Here is a 23834-nt window from a genome sequence, read left to right on the forward strand (position 1 = left end):
CTTCTGAGGGAAAAGGCTTGAAGGGACTGTGAATAGAGGTCAATAAAAGTAAGATATGGCCACAGACCTGTTGATCTTCCCTGGTGAGATACAAATACGTGCACTTTAAAGCTAATAATTTTGTAGCAAAATGAAAGTACTAGGAAGAGGCTGTGACCCTGGCAACAGAGGGCAGAGGTAAAGGCACGCAAAGCTGGGATATTTATAGTAGATATAGTGATAGCAAAGATGGAATTAACAAGAAGAAGCCCTGGAGGGAGAGTAGGGAGCAATGAATTTTAATGAAGATAAAAATTTCCTTCAAGACAGAAACAAGGGAGCTGGATAGATAACTTTTGTTGTAACTGGATGAAAAGCATACCAGAAACACTGAGCCAAATGTAGCCTTGCTTTATGCCAGCTTTTTCTATCTTTAACCACAATGCATATCCAAAGGGAAAGAAAATCTTCCATAGAAAAGTTTTGTAAGGGAAGTGCCCCACAGATTGGTCAGTGTTGGCTAAACTCAGGAGGGTGAAACTGGGGATGCGCATACCTGAGACAGCCAGAAATTTTGTTCCTCCTGTCAGAAGAAGCAAAGGATGAGGAAAAAATGGGAAGCAATGACTGGTTCTTCTGCAGTTCTCCCTTGAGGTGATTTTTCCCACCTCTCTTGCTGGAGTGCTCAGAGGGCAGTCCTGCCCCACCTGATGGTGCTTGCACAGGACCCTGCCAGCTACCTTGGGAATACTGATGTGTGATATATCTCTGTGGTTTACTAAATAGCAGTGTAATCTATGCCACATATTCAGCAAGTAAAATGAACCAAATGAAATGGCTTTCTGCTGTGAGATTTTAAAATGTACTGAGGTGTTACTGAAACTTTCAAAAAGAGCAGCTAGAGCAGAAGAGCTAAATCAGAATAATAAAGGCTCTGTGACCAAAGAAACAAATATCACCAAGCATTCAGGGAAGACGAATCTTATGATCACTCCTTAAGCTGTAGTTGTGCTGTACCTATTCAGCATACATTTTAGCCTGTCACCCAAATGTTACCTAGTACCATAAAATCTGCTGTACTGAAGTAATATAATTCACAAGCAGTTGAACCTTTTCTGAGGACTTTCCTAACTTTCTACTCTACACTTTGTGGCCTTTTACACTCATCTTATTTCTCTTCAAATATATCTTTCCTCTTCTACTTTACATTTTATTTTACCTAAAAACTCAAGATGGATCACATTTAATGGAATCCATTAAATGTGGAGATGAGAGAGAGAGAAATGGGGCAGTTATCTCTGTGCTATGTCTCCATCCATACTCTTTGAATAAGTCTGCACAATGACACTTGAATGAAAGCCTAAGTAAATTCTGGTTGATAACTGCATGGAACAAATGTGGAACAAAGGAGCAATGTTCTACTCTTTATATGTCAGAAGAATGAACTTGTTGCTGCTTGATCAATTCCTTGTCCTTCACTAGCACTTGAGTTCCTCCTTTTACTGAAAGAGCATGCAACGTTGCAGTTCAGGGTTGTGTTATATTTCCTGACCTTTGACACTTTTTCTTTTGCAGAGATTTAAAGGAGTTAATATGGGAAGCAGTTTTTGTCTTGCTTTGGCTTTTAAATAGCAGAGTCTATTTATTTCTCATTCAGTAAGCCTCAATTATTTGTTTGTAAAAAATCATTTGGTAACAGGATTAATTCATCCTTCATGTTACTACACTCGAAGACAATAACGTTACACAAGAGATGAATTTGCCAAATATATAACTCTTGCAGGGACAAAAGGAATTCTTTCTAGAGCTGTGTGAAAGGTTTATGATACATGCCAGATTTAGTATATTGCTACAAATCTGAATGTTGGAGCCTATTTGCCTTTCTTCAAAAGTACTTAATGTGAAACCAGGCCCAGGTGTTGAACCATCAAGCCTAATTTCAAGAAAATGTGATTTGGTTATGCTTGTGCGGAGGATGTATAAATCCTTGCTTGCTCTTGGAAAGTAGTTCTCTGAATATTTGCAGTGTAACACAAAGTTGGGTAAATCCACATATCTGCATGTCAGGAGGAATACTCAGTGGGTGCCTGTGACTTGAAGCTGCTTGATTCTATGGGTTCTTGAGGACTGAGTGAAACAGTGGTACTGATGGGGAGATAGAGGCCAGACAAGGCTGTGTGGCTTCATCCCTCTTCTGATATGCACTTCACCATAGTGTCTGACAAGACAGTCCATTAATACGTTAAACAACATCAATCACATCTGTACCATACTGTTCTTTCTCTCTTCTTCCCCAGGAGAAGGGCATGCATAAAGTAATGTCTTGCTTTTGGAAGTTTTGTTCTTTTTAACTGTATGTACCCATACATGCTTATGAGACTATGTACAGTGTAGTGGCTCCCTGAATTCAAGTCCTGTCTGTAGCCAGTATTTGCTGTGAATGTGGTATGTTTGGTTTATGTGCTAAAGTGGCATGCACTGAAGAGAGCAACAATCTGTGACTCAAGGCCCAGGATTCCTAATCCTAGCTATGCTGTCAACCCAACATGCTGCATGAGATCTAGGCAAATCACTTGACCCAGATTACCAAAGATAGATAAGCACCTAAGGTCTTTAAATACTGACGTCCAGGACAGATTTATCTGAGTGCTTCTTGCAACTCATAAGCAGCCCTGTGATGAGGTTGCATCTGCGTGCCTGGGTAGTTTTCTCTCCTACTTTTAAAGTTGTATCTGTTCTTCGTCCACATCCACAATACTTAGATAATGCATGGAAAAAAAAAATGGAAAAACTAGTCTATGGTTGGTGGCCTGGAAGCCCTGGAGTTCAAGGGTGTAGCTTTTTTCAGAGTATGTGTAAGACACAGATTTAGGGAATGTGGAGGAAGACAAAGAGATTTTGCCTGGGTCATTTGGTTGTTAGGGAATCAGCCCGATCCCAGCTAAGTGTCCAAACCAGTAAATTACCAGATACTCTGTAAAATGTCTTTCACTTTTTTTTGGGAATTGTAGTAGAGAAGGAAAAGCAAGCATGCTAACCTCACCTCAGATATGCATTTATGGCCAAGAGTCCAAGAAGGCACCAGGACAGAATGAATATATTAAAACCCCATCTGTTAGCCTCTGCACTCCAGCCTGGTGTGTGCAACTCCCCACCCAGCTCCTTCCTTGGTCTCCCTTGCTCTGAGGGGCAAGGCTGGGTGCCTAATTTTCAGCAGAAGCAATGAAAACTGTCACTACGGAAGAGAAAGGCAGCACACAGTTAAATGCAATGTCTTATGCGTCCCTGAAGAACTATATGTGGATCCTAGCTTCCTGCTTTTTGCCACCTCAGGACACTCTCCAAGGCAGTATCTGTGTGTGTGGAGGTGCTCCAAGACACAGCAGAGAACAGTCTTGGACCCTGATGCTACAACAGCAGGGAACACTTCCATCATGAGCTGAACCATTTGGAGAGGAAGCTCCATGAAAGGCAAGGACACGGGAATGCCAGACTCCTTGGAAAATCACAGTAAGAATTTACAGATGATACACAAAAGAACCATTCATGTCTTTCAGCTCTAGCCATGTTCTGTGTGTAAGTATGCCAGAATAGTTACTGGCTATAGTTTCTCATGATATTCAAAGCAGTGAAAGTATTCAGAACTTGATGGGCTAGAGAAGTCTGGTACCTTGGAAGATGGAGCCTAGGTTAAAAAAAATACATATTATATGAGTAGGTCTGGAAGTGAAACAGCTAACTGCTTCTTTCAACACAAGCTTTTCTACATGATCGTAGGATATCTGGAAATCCATGAATCCACAGTGACATCTGCACACTTAGAATCATGATGCTGCAGGCCCAAAGTATATATTTAGACTGCATCTACAAACCTTGCAGAAAAACATTAAATCAGCAAAATGAAAAAAAGACCCCAAACAAAAAAGAGACATAAAAATGAGCTGGCTACTCTAAACCACAGATACAGTAATTATTTCAGTCTTTTGCTTAGGGGTGTACCAACTGTTTACAATTTACTGTTTGGCAAGCTGGGTGTTCTCATTTCCCTCATGGTTCAGGAGTCAAAAACATATGCTACCTTTAGTAATGAACTCTTCTAAGATTTGAAACTATCCATATTCATGTCACAAGAAATGTTTACACAAGAGCAAAATGCTCCAACATCAAAATAAATCAGTAACATCTCAGAGTTTATATTTCCATATGCTTCTTTGGCATAATAAAGCAGGGGAAGGGCTGCTGTTGTAAAATGGAGTTTAATTAAAAACAAAAGAAAAAAAAACTTTATCAGAAATCATGGCCATCCAAAAATCATGCAGACTTATGCATGGTTTCAACATATTCTAAAGATTTATAATCTATCAATAGAAATGAGAAAATACAATATAATTGTATGCTCTACACACCTTGCATATTTTCCATCTTCTGTGCATAAATTATACATTCATTTTCATAATTATGTTAACATTCTAGTTTTCACATAAACTGCTATTACTCCTGGGTACCAGTAAGTTTACATCTACCAAGGCTACATGCTAATTACATTTTCTTTTTATAATGTTATCTATTTATCAAATTTAGTTTCTTAATGGAAATTAATAGACTAGGTCTCTGCAGTAAAAAAAAAAAAAAAAAAAAGAAAAGAAAATCAGGTTTGGGCATTTTCCAGCTTGTATTTTATTCAGGCTTTAAGGGTTTTGAGTGCTTGATTTGTGATGGTGGTGTATGAAATGGGTTATAAAACCTATGTCCAGGAATGGTTGGGAAGGAGTTAATAATCTCCCTTTTGCTAGAGGAAGGGCCACAGCTGCCTGAACTGAGTGCAGGGATTTTCGGGGTAGCCAGCTGTGGGGATTTAATTGATTCTCTCACCAGTCTATAAAGGGGGGGTGGGTGGGGTACTACAGGGTGACTAAATCCTGTTGTGATTCAGGGAGGAGGAGGTAATTTGGGGTGGGTATTACAGCTGTGAGAAGGTGTAAGTGGGAATGAGTAGCTGAGTAAATACTTAATGTTCTTGTTTCCTTCTGAATGTCAGGAGAGGAAAGCAAAGGTTTTTTTTAATTTTTTTTTTTCTACACTTCTGTGAAGAAAAAGGGTGTTTTTCCCATTTTTTTGTTTTCTTTATTTTTTGTAACTTAATGAAGCCTTTGTGACATTTTTGCCTGAATCGAAAGTCAGGGTAGCATGAAAGCCTAGATTGAAGGGAGATCAGTGGAAAGCCTCAGCCAAGTGCAGTATATGAAGATGGGTGCATGGGTTTGGATAGGATTTGGGAATAGATGTGTGATACCAGAGGAAGTCTTCATATCTGTACGTTCAAGAGGGTGAGATCTTAAGGAGTCTTGGTTTTCAGCTCTACAGTGTGCCTCTTGGCTTGCTATTAAGTTAAATGCAGTAGAAGGATTGCTTACTTTTTCTGGACACTTGAATGCTTTTCATTACACTGGTAAACCCGGCTTACGAGTGCCCAACTTACTCTCGGGGTGGATTTCCTTTCACTTTATCTCTGAATCAGAGTATTGTCAATAACCTACAACTTTTTCTAGAGGGACAGCAATGTGTTTTAGTACCTTCTTTAACAACTAGCTTAGATTGCATTGATTTGAGCCTCAACATGTTTGTTTTTTTTTTTTTTTTTCCTCCCTTACCTTTAGGTATTGCTTCTATCTGCTTCAAGGTTTTCCATGTTTAAGCATGATAATTTACGTGAGGAAACTGGGTTTGTTCAGGGTAAGAAGTTCTACAATAAGGTAAGGTACTAAAACCAAACAACACCTTGTTTTGAACATTACAGTATGTTGAGTTGTTACATATTCTGTTTCTGCTGTACTTTAGAAATGGTCTGCACTTGTCAGCTAGTGTTTATTATTATTTATTCCTCTTCTGCCAGTAACTCTGCTGTAGTTGAAATATGAATACAAAGGGGATATCACAGGCTTCCTTCAGCAGTGTGCATCTAAACAGTGTGTTGTGTTTGAGGAAGGATTGCTCACGGTTAAAACAATGCCATTCTTGTCTACCACCTGATTCTAGCAGTTATACACTCCTCATGTAACTAACAAGGGTCTCTGGGATGCTTTGTGCAAGCCTAGGGAAGAGTCATGAATCTCACCTGTGTTCTACAAGACTTTGTAATTTGAACAGCTTCCAAATAGCACTTCCCTTAGCTTTACAGGCATGCTCCTAGAAGTTATTGGAGCAAAGGCCTAAATGTGTTCATTGTCCCACAGCAATATGCACGCTCCAGAACTTTTCTAAGTATTGGTAGTTTGTCAAGAAGGAATATAAAAGCTGGATATTCTGAAATCTTTCACAAGGGGTTTTTGTAGGAAGACCTGCTTCTTCAGAGATGTGTTGACTCAAGATATTGTCATGGTTGAAAGCTTTTCAGCCCATTTCCCCCTAAGATTTGAAAAGGTAACTTATCTTTTGCCCTCATTAAGGTCAGTTATTGTGTGTGAAATACCCTGTGTATTCAGAATACTCAGTGAGGTGTTAATCGTTGACACAGGAGATGTTCCAAATGTTGTGAGTGCTGTATGCTAGCCAAAGTCTCATCATCCCATGGAATCTGTTCCAGATTCTTTGGCTGTAATTTATTGCTGGATTATTGTTTATTAATCCTTGTCAGGGTGCCCTGCTGATGTATGAGACAAGAAAGAATACGGTCCTCGTTCATTTAAGTGGTGAACAGAACATTGAGAACTGACATAGCTGTTGGTGGCCACCTGTTTTGTTATTGGAGGAGATTTTCAGAAAGGTCACTGACAGCACCTTATTGCACTGCATATTACACTGCAGTCTCCTGGTTATGTTTGAGGATCCAGGGTAACAGATTCTCAGAGCCAAAGGATTGTTCACCTAGATTCAGTGTGTTACTGAATGATACCAGGCATAATCCATTAGAAAATTGAGAGCACCAGTCAGCGTTAAAGTGTGTAAATCCTAAATTGGATCTAACATACAGGAATGGTTTAGATAAGTAGTTTTGTACATGTGAGATTATCTCTAAAATGATTTATATTCTGAGTTTGCCTCCTGCTATTAAAATCTTTGTTGCCCTTGGATTATAGCATAGCCCAACGAAGCATTACCCTCATCCCCTTTCCGTTTGTGATAATGCTTTTTCAAGACATGGCACTGCTCAGAAGCATGGAATGTGTCCTGAGTATTTTTGTTATAATGTTCAGAAATAACTTCATAAAAGAAACTGCAGTAGTTCAGGTGGAATGCTTGTCTAGCATTATTCTTTTTGTAACAGTGGCCAAAATTGGGCATCAGGGGAAGATTATACAGCATGCACAAGGCAAATATATAAAATCTGTCCACTGAGTGTTCTTCTGGCTTCTAACTATTCTGGCTCAGGGACTTTAAGACCTCTGTGGCTTGTCTATTTACTCTCCAGATCTCTTTTCCAAGTATTTATTAATCCTGCCCTTGAACCCAGTGAAGTTTTGCTTCTGCCACATCTTTTGGCAAGAATTTATATAATTCTGCTACACATGAATGGAGAACTGCTTGCTTGTTTTGAACTGGGATCAACTAGCTTCCTTTGGCTGATGTTTTCTGTATTGAAAGAGGCAATGAGCGATCCATCTCTCTATCTCATGGGTGCTCAATAATTTTGTGGACCTCCATAGTTTTCATCATCTTCATTGCTTCTCTGCACATTTACCATGCACAGGGCTTATAAGTAAACATACCTTACAAAGTATAGGAGAAGCATGGGTTTATACAGTGAAAGATTAGATGTCTTCTATTTTTTTTGTTTCATTCTTCATTCCTTCTAAAAAGTAAATGACCTTTTTAACTATTACCAAGTACTTGTGTGATATTTTCATGGCACTGTTATAATCCCAAGACTTCATGTCTGAGTGATAATGACTAGCTCAGAGACAATGACATTTTATACATGGAGCAAGCTCTGTTTCTCCCAACATACATTAATTTACCTTAATCTGCAGCTTTCTTAATTATTAGTCTTTTCTGAAGTATTATCTTGATATTTATTCTTTGGTTTTCATTTTCAGAATATTCTGTAAGTTCAGTGATTTTTTACAGTTGTTTTAAGCTGTATATCAAGTCTGGTTTTTACAAACAGAAAAACCCCCAAAGTATCTCTCTACAGTATGCATTTTTTTTTCCTCTCTAGGCTTTGAAGAGACATTTTGTTATAGAAATAATTCAGTGGAAAAGAGTAGTTGATAATCAAGAGCTTGAATCGGTTTTCTGTGTAAAAGAGGCAGTATTTAAGAAAAATCATGAGAAGGCTCTGAAGAAGTGTTAGGAAGAGCTGTGTGAGAAGAGCACAGCCAGTAGGAGATTTACTATGAGGAAAGGAGGGCTGACACACAGGAAAGACTGGTAGTGTGGTGCCTTGAAGTAAAGATGAAATACTAGAATATGATACAAAAGTTAAAGGGGAAGCCATTGAAGGAACTTGAAGGGGAATTTGTATACTAAGAAGTGGGGAAGGATAATGTGATACCTCTCGGTTTCATCAGGAAGGAAGCAGATTCAGAATAATTTTTCAGGTATTTTCCAATTCTTCCAAAGGACAGAAATGAGTATAAAAATGCAGCACACTAAAATAGTGCCTCATTGTGTGGGATTCTTAAGCATTACTGTGATGATATTGCTGCTGAAAAGTTCGATGCTTTGGTTAAGCTGTGGAAATCTGAAGAGACCTGCAAAATATGATCTGGTAAGAAAAGACATAGATTTTTAGAAAGTCCATCCAATGAGCTGGGCACTACTGAAAGAGGGCAGAAAACATCTGACAGTTTTTGAAGGAGTGATAGCAAGTTGCCATCTGTCTTCTTCATGCCTGAGGGTAGATTAGAAGTGGTCCTCATCTTTAGTGCTCATTAAAAGAGCCCCGTAAGAGATACTCTCTCTTCCTGTCTTTGCTTTTTCCAGGAAAGGTTTGCCTTAGTTTCCTTTGTGATGCTTGGTTCAAATCTTGTCTATGTGGAGATTGTCTCAGCACTCACCCTCATCTGATGATTCCCACTTATGTTTTTAGTTAGGAAAGTTAGAGTATCATTTCTCGGCTAGTGTATACTGGTGTAGACCTGTAAGCATGTCATCTTTATCATCCGCATCTTGGTTCCTTTATTAGAGGAAATAGGAATGATGAAACCACCTGCAAAATACTTTGATGAAAAAAGCTTGCAAGAAGTTAGTATTTTATTATTATGACAACTTTTTTCAGCTGATAACATCCATAAGCATTCCAGGATGCTCCACTTTACCTACTGAAAATAGAGATTTGAGGTATAAGGAAGAAAGAAGCAATTTATTAAGTCTGGTAATTCCTCCTTAATAATGATATACAAAGAACTGGACTTTTTGACAAAGTATAACTGGAGAAAAAACATATTTTCACCAGATGCATATGACATAAGCCAAGGTATTGTTGAGATAGTGAAAGATTGGTCTGGGACAGTAAGTGTGTATTCGAGACTCATGCTTTTTGTTTGAGTACTTTTTCTTTCTGAGAGGAGATTTAAGTATCTGTAAGGCCACCTAAGTATTTTTAAAAGGATTTCAGACTACTAAAACTGTATCTGAATTATCTAGCTTATACTACCGGATGCCTTGATCATATACGAGGTGGCTGTTGAGGCATGAATCTAGAGGAATATAATGTCCTCCATTCACATTTTGCTAAACATTTGGAAGAAATGTTTGTTGGAAATACTTGATTTTTTTTTCTTTTAAGTACAAAACCTTTTTTTTTTTTTTGCAAACAGTATTGTGTTGGCACTCACTAAATAGGTTGAGTTTATTGGATATACAATACTTTCAAAATCATAGAATCACAGAATATTTAGGGTTGGAAAGGATGCTAATGGTGATCTTTCTTGTAATCATACTTCTAGAAATGGCAGAGAAATTACTAGGGCTTTATAATTTAAAATAAAACATCAACAGACAAGGTGCATGAATAATAGTGAATGTGGTAAAAAGGGAGTCAAGTTGAGTAGAGGGAATATTTTATAAAATATTGAAAGCCTGCAACTCGTACACACTGCATAAGCACAGTGTAGATGGGTATGTTTCTGGTCTGATGGGACACCACAGACCAAAGTGTTTATATCTTTGGCTACCTTTAGAAAGTATATGTGGCATTAGGTCTTAACCTTATCACAGTTATTTTAATGATGACGTTTTTATGTTTAATTTAACTGTAAATCATATTAAAGTTTTGAATGCTGTGTCAGCTTAAAAACTGAGTTGGAGTTATTTCAAAAGATAAGAATTTGTCTAGCCTGTGATGTTTAGTCAGGACGATCCACTGAAGTGTGGAGCTGTCAGAAAAGACACCAGTGAATGGTGCTTAATCTGCTCAGTTTTTAAGGGAAGTTGGATACTCTTCAGTGTCCAGTGAAGTTTTTGATGTATCTTGGTTAGTTAACTAGCCAATTTATGTATTTAAGGGCATTAAGGGAGTCACAATGGCCTGCAAAACACTATTCTGTGCCATTTTCTAATTGGATGTTCATGGAGTGTTTACTTTTGCTGTATGGGAAACTGTTTTCTCAGTTTAACTTATTCACTCTGGTGTCTCACACTGAGCTGGGTAAATATTTCAAAAACCACATTGGCAAATGTTGGTTCAGATGAATTCTACACAATCATGTAAGCAATCATGAGGCTTTCTGTTTGCTTTCTTTTCCACAGGCATTCACGCATCCAGTTTCTGTATAGTCCCAGTGATGTCAGTCTAGAATGGCTGTAGTATTTGGTTGGGTGTTCTTGTAGATGCAGTCACCCTCTACCTTCCTGTCTTTGCTGATATGCTCCTGACCATGTGCAAAAGATCATCCCCCTTCCTGCTTACCCAGCAATCAAAAGTAAAATCTTCTTTGGGAAGAATGGAAAGTTTTATGATCAGGGTGATGACCAGATTTTGAGTTGAATCTCTGGCAATGTTGTTTTCTTTCAGCACTCACACCATGCACATCCACACACCCAATAGGTTGTGGTTTGCCTCATAATCATGAATATGTAAGTCTGTGTGCCAAGCTATGAGTTGAGGTCATGCATAGGACACTGGAGGCATTGCTCTTGCAGGAAAAAGCCTGTTTAGGTTATAGTTTGTGGATACGTGTTTTACATTTAAGAAAAAATGAGTCAAGAAGTGTAATGAGCCTTTTTTTAAAACAAAATGAAACACCACCAACAAAAACCTGCTCTGAACCTTCTGAAAACAGCCTGCTCTAAACTACAAGGTATGTGACAGTAAAGATTCACATAGCAGATTCAAACGATGCTTTGCATCAGGTCTTAGTGCTTGCTGGAAAGCTGGGTCTAGAAATTGTTTTCACTGAGTTTGGGCGAACAGGTTTTTCACTGGTGGAAGCCATCTATTTACAGAGCAGACAAAGACCTCTACCTATATAAAACATGCTACTAAGCCCTATAACAGTCAATGATTCAGCCCACTATCAGTTGTTAGAGATGAAATTATACATGGATGGATTCAGTAGCTGCAGAGTGTGCATAAACACACAGGATCAAATTTAAAAATACAAAATTAACCCATTTTCATTCATGAAAATTATTGTAACGTTTTTAAAAGGAAATTTGTGAGTGCAGGGAAAGTCCTTCTTCCTGGGCTTCTAACATTCTTTCTTTTTATTTCTTATCTTTTTATGCTATGTGACAATTTCTAGGAAAAAAATTAATGTGATCTTAGTCTCCAGGCATACTCTTTTCAGAGAGAAGCTAGTAGAACATTTACAGCAATTAACATTTTCTATCTTCTCATTTTGTTAATGGTATCTTTTTGAAGGCTGTGCAGTAATTACTGCCCACAGAGGTATGTACTCTGAAATAAATTAATGACCAATGACCAGTAATGATTAAGGATGTAATCATCCATTGTGAAATATAGGCTAAAATAGATATCAGAAACAGTGTTGGCAGCAAAAATAAACTGCACTGAAAGTGTATGGTGAAACAATGCTAAAATTCTTTTAACAGTTGATCAGAAAAACATATAGAAAGTTTTTTTCCTAATCAACTGCTAATGTTAGTAATTTTTGATTATTTTTTTGTTTCCAAAACATTTCAACAGTCTGATACTCTGAGTAAAAATCCTAGCTCTACACAAGCTAAGTTTATTTTTGATGAAACCTACTTTAGGAATATTAGTTTATTGTTAAATGTTTTCATTTTACAGATGAATTCTTAAACCAGGATTAAAATTTGTATTTAATTTCATGCAAGCATGAATTTTGAGACTCTCTACCACAGACTACTTTTTGGGCAATTTCGTTTTGTGAAACAAAACATCGCAGATGAAAAAAAGCTTTTCCCACATCTGTATAACTTTGTACAGATATTTGCAGACAGAACCAAAAGTTTAATGGGGGTGAGTTTCCAATAAAGTAATATGTTCTGCTATTCTAGATAAGCATAAAACATACATGGAAAGGTGTTTTTCTTTAATTCACATTTAATAAAGCAAGGCCTTAAATTTTATTTAGGAAAGCAATTTATTATTGAAAATAGAGAATAAAGTCCAATAATAATTTAAAAAACCAAAATTCATTGACAGCATTTTTTTTTTTTTTTAAACAGTGTAATTCAGGGAAGGTCTTGTTGAAACCCAATAAATTGGCTCTCTAATAGGCGATAGACATCTTTAACATCTTAAATATTTGACCCTATGGCCTTACAAAGCACGTTTTCACTCTAACAAACCTTAATATGCACAGGGTAGTTTGGGTTATCATCTGTACTATACTTAACCGTCTCTAGACATCTTGGTTTAAGGAAATACAGCATTTGAAAATAAATTCATTTGGAGGAGTTCGGTACTTTGTACTGTACAGAGAGTGACAGTCTAAAAGTAGCTCTTTCTTTAAATCTTAGATGTTTCTGTCTTTGAAACCATGAATTTTGGAGGTATGTGTAAAGAAAGAGATGACTACCATTGAATTTTGACCTGAGACCTTCATGTTGCTTAAATTTACCCAAATTGATGGATTTAGCTCTACTTGAGCTCTTGTTAAGGTACACTATCTCACAGTGGGTTCTACTCTGATTTTTCTTTCCAAGTTAACACCAGTGTAAATAGAAAACATGCACTGTAAGTGAACAATATGGGGGGTGGTGACGATGGGGTGTAATCTATAAAACCCAAATGTGGCTATAAGCAGCCACAAGTCTATTATGTGAAGTGGTTATGTCATCTTACACCAGCAGAAAACTCAGCCCTTTATATTTGACTCCTTAATCTCACCTTACATCAGATGTTCAAAGGTTCAGATGAATAAGATATGTCTCTATAAAGTGTGTTTTAAATTAAGAGCTAGTGAAAAACATGTCTCTCGATTTCTGGATGCCAGTCTTGGAAAATGTGTTTCAACTGGAAGCTGCCCTCCTCCTATTTTGCTCCACCCTCACCAAACAAGTATGCAGTGATGTCGGAGCTGACATTTTCAAGAAATGCAAAAACCTCTTTGGTTTGTCTTCCCTGTTTTGTTCTGGGTGCTGTGAGGTGGCTATGATAGGGCAGTATGTAGTAAGCAGAAATATTTCTTGAGGGCATGGGAAGGATGTTCTCTTGTTTGAAGGGAACGAAGACTTCCAAGACTGATTTTAATTTTATTTGTAATGTTCATGAGAACCATGCCTGGCTGAATTTGGAGTTTGGATTTTTGGCAGGTTTTTATTTGAGGCCAGCTTGGCTGTTTTTCAAAATGTCCAGATTGCTCACATTAAATCTGAATAAGCACTACCCACTAGTTTAATCAGAGTCATCTGGTACACCTCTAATTAGTGTTAGTTAAAGTTGAAATTCATAATAACACAAAATGCTGCATTTTGGGGATATATTTAGTAAACTCCTGAATGCAAAATTGTAAAAGGGAAAAGATATTTTGAAATGTTATTAAAAATTAGAATACATGAATTATGATGACAGCACCACTATGTATCAAAATAAAGCTAAGTTCTTGAAAGAAGCCAAGAAAACTAGTCTTTATGCATTTAGGCATGCATTCATGTATTCAATGTGTGTAGATCCAAATGCGTTTATGAACTTTAATTCTTGTCCCTGCTAATCTAATAATTGACTCTAACTCTACATTGTGTACAAATCAGTAAAACATGTACATGTCTAGGAGTATTTCAGAAATTGTCAAATAAACATGTGACACTTGTTTTAGATATAAATTATTTCTTAGTCCTAACCCATTGAAATAAATGATATGCAAGTTTTTCCTGAGTCAGAACCAGACCATTAGCATGTTACTGCAGATTGTCAAAAAATGAAGCTTGAAAATTATTATACTTGTGCCATTATTGCTTTGAAAAGATCAGGCCACTCTACAAATCTAATTTTTTTGGGTATTATGAACTATATCTATGTAATGCTTGTTTATCTTGAATTCTTCCCTACATTCTTGTCTTTAAAAATGTTTTAACTTTTATTATGTCAAGACATAGACCAATTAAACCAGAAAGCTCTGCAATTTGATAAAAAATAATATAATTAAATATTATATTAAATTTAATATAATTAAAATATTCCTCAAATTAAGAAAGCTGGATTTATGATTTTGAGTTTTCAGGTGTCACTTCTAAAACATTGAGAACTGTGAACCATACACTTATATTTTGCAGATGAGCTATTGTTTTTATGTGTGTAATGTAACAATAGCATAAGAAAGTATCTAAGTGTTTCAGATTTATGTCTTACCTGAAATGTTTTTGTTTCTCAATCATGGGTCAATTGATGCTCTGGACACAGAAATATCATTTACATTATTATTTTTTTTTCCTGGACACATTTCAGCTTCACTATTCAAGGACTGAATGCATCATGATTACACAGGTTTTTTTTCAAGGGCATCTGTTCTTAGACACAGCTGAGGATGGGGCCCACTGAGCCGACTGGAAGGATCCACCTAGAATTTGTTGAATTAAGTCCTTGCACCTGGATATAATTGTCATGCTGCTGTGCTGGGGTTTTCTTAAGCTACTGGTAAAACAAATTAGCTCAATTTAAACTGGCATCCAGTAGGGAAGCAACAACTCACCTCATATAATGTTTTTCAAATAATTATTTTTCTATTGCCAGTTTTGCTTCATGAATATTTTCCTAAAGGCAGGATGAATAGTTGGATTTTTTTTTTTAAGTTAAGCACAAGAAGCAACAAAAAACATTCTCTTCTGCATATCTGCTGAGTTACAACTAATATTAGAGTAGTATGTGATTGATTTTTATGTGACTATATCTTAGAGATATATATCTAGATATATATTAAAAAGAAGGTAACAGCAGATAGAACAGATTTAAAAAAATGCAGTGTAACAGTAACATCCTCTACACTCTCAAAACCCCCAGCCTGGTCTCAATATGTATACTTCATGTACCTTTTGCCAGATTTAGCACTGTAATGGTATAGCCGCTTCTACATTTGGGAAAGATTCATGCAAGTTTGTTTTTTTTGTTGAACAGTAGACAAAGGTAGTCATTTATGTCTGGCATGGGAATTTGTATAAATACCATGGGATCTCATTTCCTTATGTATTTTAGAGCTGTTGGAGCTTGGTAACAAAATTCACAAGCTTCCTGGAAGGTCCACAAAGGTTCATCATCTCAGTTGGACTTGCAGTGGCAGGACTTTACATGAATCCCTGGAATGTGTGCATCTGTGTTAGCTTCAGCTTTTAGTAATATTCTCCAAATGTAGGCTCTGGGGGAAAACAATGAAAAATAATTTATTCAGCTGGACATTTCAAGATGACTTCTGAAATGGAAGAAATAGTACTCTCTAGCAGTGCTCTAAATATTACCGTTATGTATTATTAGTATGTGAGATGCTATTTTGGAGAAGAGAGGGATATGCTTGCTAGGCATGGATGGTAGTTTTAGATGTGTCTCCAGAATAACTCCAGTGTAGCTCTGCTTTAGCTGCTGACCAAAGATACCGTTCCTGTGACGTGGTCGTGCCACTGTGGATACCAGCTTACATGGCTTTCTAAGATGCTGCTCAGTTGATTAAAAAATATCAACATGGATTGAAGTTGCTCCTAGTTTATTACATTTTAAAGAAAATATTTTGTGAGATCAGAAATAAAGATGGACTTCTAATTATTCTCTTGGAGACTGTGGCAGAAAAATAGATGTACATATATATTATCATACCATTCTCTAAGCCACACTCTCTTTTAGTATTGGGTAGATGCAAATGCAACAGGGATGTGAATTAGGAAAGCAGTGTTTTTTTGAAGCATGGAAAAGTATCCAGAGATCAAAAGTTAAATGTAGAAGCTGCTGTCAGTCCTTCAGCTGTGCAGTGAATTTCAAATTTTGGAGAGTGTGTCTATAGCGGCTGTTGATAACAGTTTAAATTGTGCAAGTCTTAGCTCAAGGTGAACCATTTGTGTCACAAACTCTGTTACCTGAAAAGCTGTGTTTGTGGCACTGAGACTAGTGGTAAAGTGCTAAATGCATACAGTTCTGCATCAAGGCAGCTTTTGAACAGCAGCTGGTTCCGAACTGGGGACAGTTTAAAGGTGTAGGGTAGTGGGGTGTTTTTAAATAACCAGTGTTATAAAGCAAATTTTGTTTTTTTAACTGATAGGCCTGGTTCTTGCTTGCAGTACAGCCTGTTTTCTCCGCTCCAGCAGCATAATGGGCACTCCCCCCTGGTGTGGATTTGCCATCAGTGCTCCGGTTGGAGGCTTGTGCAGACACAGGGTGCAGAAAATTCATAGACCAAAAGGGGCCAGCACATAAAATAACATTGACTGACTTATTATCTGTCTTCTGTGGAAGAGGAGGCTGCAGCAGAGAGCTCCTAGACCATAACTCCTTGTACCAGTACACACCCAGAGCAAAGTTTTTCTTCCAGCTGCGATAACCCTGAATCAATGCATATGAGAATGCGCAAACAAGTTACTTTCATACAATATACCTTTTCATAAGTGTATTTTTCTTGAGCTTCAGGAAAAAGAAAAGAATTTCACTCTTCCTCAAAGTTGTATAACAACTATGGTCTGTGTAAGGGCTGCCTTGCCTCTTTTCTGTGCTCCCTCTCCTGTCCCAGCTTCCAGGGAAGAGAGAATAAAAAAAACCAGCAAACTGAAACTGAGCTTAATAGCTTAATATTCCTTTTTTTTTTTTTTCCCTTATGTGATGATAATCCTGGGCCTGCACTTAGAGAGAAGCTTCCAGTGGGAAATTAAGCGAAACTGAAAAGCATAACAAAACCCAAATCATCTAGACTGCAAGAATTCCTCATTTTTTATTCTTTAACGCTTATTAATAGAGACAATACTAAACCCAAAAGGAAGCTAGCAATATCCTGTTCTTTTTCTTTTTTGTTATAGCTTGAATATTTGTTTAGTAAACTCCATGTCAGATCTTCTAATTTAATTGTTGATCTCACAATGTGAATAAACGTACAGACATGACTAATAGCGTTCTCTTATAATTTCATTACAGGGTAATGGACATGTGGTTTTTAAAACTGATTTTTTTTTTTTATTTTCTGTTACAGAGTGTTTATAATATAAATGAACTCTCACATCCTGCTTTCTTTTCCTCCTTACCCTTTTTTCATTTCTTTTTAGATTTGATTCATAGGAAAATGCGTGTGATGTGTGCCACTGATTTGGGTCATCTGCATGCAATTCAAAAAGAAAAGGTGATTTTTATTTTTTTTTTATTGCCTGCCAAGTAAGTAGGAGAGGTGTAGGAAAAAGTGGATTTATGCATAAAACGCAAAACTCCAGATGAAAGAATGGACCTCTTTTATCATAGTAGAAAGAATCCATCTGCAATAATTACCAGTCAGACGATCCACACACTGTTACTTCGTGACATAGGAGAACTGCTGCACTTCTTGAACCAATAGCCGCTATATAGCAACCAGCATCAATCCTGAATGAAAAAATTGGCCCAACCACTGGTGAATGGCACTCAGTAGGTTTCCCATTGAACTATGCTGCGAAACAATGATGCACATTGGTAAATCACCGTGTGCGCCTTTCAGTTCTTATGCATATCCCATACTGGACAGCTTCCATTCACTCTGGCACCCACTGCAAACAAATGTAACTATGCATCAGAGATGAAAGTGAAAATGCATATGTTAAATCCCAAATGGAAGCAGAAGAGTGTAATATATACATAGTTGCTTAGCAACAAACATGTTTTGGCCACAGGAATGGTGACATCAGTCAGAGGAGCCAGAGGGAAGCTGTTCTGCCCTCCCTGTCTCTTTCCGCAGAAGCTTCCTAAAGATGGTTCCTTATTTCTTTCAAAGCAGAAGAGGGAGGGCTCTTGTAGGCAATTTGTTTATGCTGTTAATTCAACGAATGGCATGACAATTGGACTTTTATTTAAGCAGAGAAACCTGTTTTCATTTTGGGCATTCTTTGCACCGATGCACACTTTCCCATACAGCCAGGTGTTTGATCCTCACTTTATGGCTCACTGCAGTCCCTCTTAGCTGAAATGCTCAGAGAAATGAAGTGCGAAGTCCGAAACTACAAACTGATGTAATTAAAAAATATTTTTTGTGTCACTCACTTTGATTTTGACCGTATCATGCCTTTCACTTCTGCTTCTAGCTTTTATTCTATGGCATTTTGCATTCATCTGGCTCTGCACTTTTTCAGGAAGTCTAGCAATGTTTATTTCAGTACATCACAGTGGCTATGGCTAGTAGATAAGTACTAAGTAATTCCTCCTGTTTTAGATGGTCTGAATATCTCTCCTTTCCCTCCCTCCTCTTCCTGCATGCTCTGGTGTGCATGCTGTGCCTTCTGCAATGGGAGGCAAAGGAAAGAGCTGGCAAGTCCTGGTTCAAGTTACACGCACCCCGGCATGCAAGTGGCTCTCATTGACACAAACGTGAGCTCTGTGCATAGCTGACACATAATGTGCCTCATGCTTTCAGCAGGCTGCTTGCTCCACTGGACCATAACATCTTTCACATATAGAAATATTGCACACTCGGGTTAAAATCGATCTGCCACCCTGAATTGCTGCAGACACATCCCTGAATACATTATTTTTGAGTGTTTCCTTTTAATTTAAGGTAATGAATGTACTTTGGTGGATCCCCAGTGGGGGGAAAGAACATTTCAGGCATACACTTCTCTTTGCAAAGGCAGCTTTCTTGACAGTGTGAGAGACGTGTAGGAATGCGAGATATATTGAAGAACTCGAATGAAATTAAAATCACGGATGAAAGCAGGGTTAAAGGACCATTATGGTAAAATAAGGCCTTTATTTCCATTCATGGAGCTATTATGCAGATGGTGTTTTACTTGCTCTCATTTTCTGTGAATTCATAGAGACCCTTTCCCAGGTACTAGCACATATCAAATTGACAAGATATAACCAATAATATCTTGCACTTACCATCAGATTGATTTTTGAAAAAACGTGTGCCACCCTGAAAATATGGAGGAACTTGAGACAAGTTGTGGTGGTGTCTCTAAGCAGGCAAGGTAAATGAGGACTTAATGGAAGGGTGGATTAAAACAGAAGATAAAAAAAGTTGTATGATAAAAGGCTGCAAAACAGGAGCAAGTGTGATATTGATTCTTTCTGAAAAGACTGTTTTCTTCTCTTAAAACTCCAAAAGAATGAACTGGGAGCTGGAAGGATATAGCTGATGTCCTGAACAAGGAGCTGAGGAAGATTCTTTTTTTTCCTGTCTGTGATATAAAAGCAATTCTCTTTGCATGGCTTTCAGCCTGAATGGGAGTACTATGTAGTCTGGTCTTACAGAAATCAAATTAACATGTGGATCTGAAGTTCATGACTGGCTCCTCAGAAAGACAATAACTAAAACTAGGATACCATATCTGAAATTTGTGAAGTTGGCATCTTGAGCAATGAATTGAAATTTGTTGACTGAGGCTCAACCCAAAAAATTCAGCTAATATGCTCCTGTGCTTTCCTTACATAAACTCTTCTTTTTTAATTTGTGAAATGAATGACTCCGTCAGCTGAAAAGATAATTTAACTAGCAACCAAAATAGATGTTTTAAAGGCCTGTTAAATTGATAGTATTTTAAATGTGAATCAAAATTTTTGATGGTAATTTCTCCCATTGAGTGAAACAAGATTGTACAATTCACATTAATTACTGAATTCTAATCCATTTCCCAATGTATGCATTTTAGCTTATATCTTTATAAACATAAGCTCAATGGTTTGTCAAATGCTGGCTTTCTGAGAAGCATGATTTATAATTATTGTCAACCCCATACATGGACAGGTAGTTCCCTTTTAAAAAAGATATATCTCAATGTTAATCAAAGATTATGAATCTATTCATGCTTTTAGTAGTGTTATGAATCTCCAATCAGATGCAAAGTCTCTGTAAAAATATCTTGAAGATTATTGTTTGGGTCATATTTTAGTCTGCTGGGTTTTCCTGAAAGGTGGAATAAAAACAGGAGGAATGTGGTGTTGGAATCCACCTGAAGATTCATGTCACAGTATTAGTGACAAAGTTCACATCCTGAGGAGTGAAGTTTGAGTTTGCAAGATTAATAATAAGAGAAAAGGTGGAACGGAACAAAGCAAGTTGCAAGTGTAAGTTCTGCTGCATGGGCTCTATTTTTCTATCCCTCCATCTTTTAAATGGGTGACAACTCTGTCCCGCTTCATTGCTTTTTTTCTTGTGTGTGTGTCTGCAACAGGCTCTGTAGGATCTGTACAGACTGTACTTATATGTCACTTGCAGTCACTTTGATATTCTTAGCAGCTGTACTGGTCCAGTGGTCAAATAATTTAGCTTTAAGTAAGACTTCTGAAACTGATTCATTATTCAAATATGCTTTATCATGACATTAAATGTCTTCTAGTAAAAATGGTGAATACCTCAAATTCTGTTTAACTTCTCTCTCTGGATAACTCTCTTGATAAACTTGTAAGCAAAGCTGAAGAAGCACAGTCTTGATGAAACTTGCCTGAGATAGGTATTTATTTTCCCAGTTGGAAACCATATCTGGAGATCAATTATCAGTGAAACACAGAACAAATGGAAGTCTTCACCAAGCAAGATCCTGTGCTGCAGTTTGGTCTCACTGATTAGTGGAGGAATTACTGGAAAAAAATATTATTCTTTGGGAGGAGAAAGTAAAAGGTACTTGCTATATATACAGAGGAATATTCAGGTGTAGAAATGCAGAATGAAGAACAAAATACTTGATTCTGAAGAAAATAATAGAGAAGTTATGATGGGTTCAACCTGTACTTAAACCTTCAACAAAAGGATGATGTTTTTATATGAGCTTTATCTGGAAGGCAGGTGTATGTGTCCTTCTAACTTGCTCAGTACTGACAAGTTTTGGGCTTACTTTCCAAAAACAATGTGGAGCAGATCCTGAACCAAGTGGTCAGAACAGCTGACAGGGAAACTGGAAGGATGGGGGCTCTGTTCAGTGTACAAAAGGGACCAGAGCCATTTTCAAACATGTAGAAAGTTGTTGCAGAGAGGAAAGTAACTAGTTCTTTAACACTTTTTCTCTGAATTGGTAAGAAAATACAGACTTAAATTACTCCAAAAAAATTTAGTTTAGCCATTATAAAAGTCATAATTAAAGAACAGATCAGATTGTATTGGGAAAATGTGTGCATTTCCACTGCTGAAGGACTTTAAAACCCAGTTAAATAAGCATCTGTCAAAAATAGCATAGGTACAGTTGATTTTTGACCTCTTTATTTTTTCAGCTTTGCTTTATGTTCTCCAAGTGGATTCTGCCACTTGGATGTTTGTTGTTAAAGCCAGCAATCAAAATAATAATGCAGAAGCAGAGCCCTGTAAAAACAGAGGATCTGGTACAGTTTCTAGTCATGTCATTTAGCCTCTAGTGGAAAGTGCCAAGATATGTGCTTTGGAAGACTCGTAGGGCATATAGCTGCATGTCAGCCTATTTCAATTAGTGTGTTGAAATGGCGGATTACACATCTCTATAAAAATTGAATTGGTCTCATCCCTGAAATTACAACAAGCCTGAGGATCCAATGGAAAAATCAAATCTTGAGCACCTCGATTTCTGGGGGCACTAAAATGCATCATACCACTACCCCTGTGGCACTCTGCTGCCATTGCTCATCCCCTCTGGATGTCCCTTCTCCCACAGTATGGGGGTCACAGGGACAGGGACACACTGATAGGGAGCAGTCCCAAATGGATGGCTTTCTGCTCAGAGTGTGTTGGCTGCTGAGTTGCTGGTGAGCACTGGGAGCCTTAAGTTCTGCAGTTTTCCAAAGGCTTCCTCTCTTGAGAGCTTGTATTCAGATTATTTAAGCGTGAAGTTTAGATGGATTTTGAGTGTTTAATGATACAGCAACGTCTAGCTCATGGTACATTCTAACACACCATCCACTTATAATCATCGTATGCCCCTTCTAGGAGCTCAGGTGAGCTGAGGGTTTGTAGTTTCCCTTGTGTGCTCAGCTACTTCCCACTTTCAAGTCCTCTCTTCAAATTCATCTGTGGCTCACGCCACCACCCAGCATGCATGCCTTCCCCAAGCTCTGGGGAGATCTGCCCCATTACAGGCTGAGATGGGAACATTTCTCAGATTTCGTTACTTTTGCTTCCTGCCAGTTAGTGAGGGGATGCCATTGTCTGAAGCTGTTGGACACAACTGTTGTTGGTCCCTTCTACCTCTTGTGTGCTGTACACAAGTAGCAGCCTCAAGCAGAGTCAGAGGCTCAGCCTGTTGTGCCTCAATCCCAGAGGCAGCCAAGCAGTGATATTTCCTGGTGCCTGTCCTGCCTGTGCTGAGTCTGCAGCAGTGGATGAGCCGGTCATGGACAGGCCCTAAGAGCCACCAAAATACATGTAGCTGTCAAGAGGGAGGCTGACCGCTGACAGGTCTTCCCACCTCATGTAGGCTGGTGACTAATCCTGAGGGAAAAGCAGATGGGAAGCTGAGGCTGGGCAGTCAGGCAGGTTCCCTGGGGAATGGAGGTTAGCCCTCTGCATGTGGATACATGCTCTGTACATGAATGTAGTGACATTTCTGTTTCTCTGACATCTTCTCTAAAAACTGTGCTCCAGGATGTCTTGCTCACTGGATGTGGGTGGATCTGGTATTGCATTTTCTTGTGGTCCAAGGCACAGAGTACTTGGGAAAAGGTCTTAGGAGGTGTTATTTCCATAACACTCATGCTTAGGGATTGGGGGAAGAAGGGACGGGAAGAATTGTGAGGCTAACTATCATAAAAAGTAAAAAACACCTGCTTTCTTGGATGCTGCATGCTTGAGCTCTAAAAGTACTGGTTTCTAGACTTCTACAAAAGTCAGTGGCATTACTGTGTTACTGGATTTGTTGCCTCAGTTTTTAATTCAATAGTGCTGTGAAAAACATAGAAGTACTGGGGGACAACTCCAGCAACTTCTACCACCAGTCCATAATCTCCACCTGCCTTCTTCCCTGTCTCTCACAGCCCCTGTGGGTAGTGCCAGCCGTCATGAAAAATGCAAACTAAGTATTTTTGCACAATGTCAGCGTGACTGTAGCTCATCAGGGAGGGCTGCCATACCATGAAGCTCTTTAGATGTGGTTTGGGGTGACAAATGGAAATCGCAAAAGCCGGGCACACAGGTTAGCTGCTCCCCACTTACACCCATACTGCATTTTGATTGACAGTCAAGAAGTAAAAAGCAGACATTTTAGGAGGTGCAACGGCAATAGCAGCAGCATGTCTGAGATTCAGAAGGTGTGTGGGTGTGTTCTTGACCACACACATCCTCTGTGAAGTGTAGTTTTCAAGAGAGAAGTGTGTGTGTGTGTGTGGGGCATGGCAACAGGCTTAATTGCCATTTGCCTGATATTTTAATTTTCTTTGC

General features: G+C 38.1%; 1 long non-coding RNA gene across 1 annotated transcript; it reads left to right on the forward strand.

Annotated features, from left to right (window-relative positions):
• Positions 1–5638: 5638 nt before the first annotated feature.
• On the forward strand, positions 5639–18625 carry LOC133222099 (uncharacterized). Its single transcript, XR_009728194.1, has 3 exons — positions 5639–5732; positions 17581–17654; positions 17774–18625. It is a non-coding gene; the product is annotated as an uncharacterized LOC133222099 (long non-coding RNA).
• The last annotated feature ends 5209 nt before the right edge of the window (positions 18626–23834 follow it).

This window comes from Neopsephotus bourkii, unplaced genomic scaffold (assembly GCF_033783945.1).
Source record: "Neopsephotus bourkii isolate Nb327-2 ecotype Australia unplaced genomic scaffold, CSIRO-AGI_Nbou_v1 NB_1574, whole genome shotgun sequence".
NCBI classification, from domain to species: Eukaryota; Metazoa; Chordata; class Aves; order Psittaciformes; family Psittacidae; genus Neopsephotus; species Neopsephotus bourkii.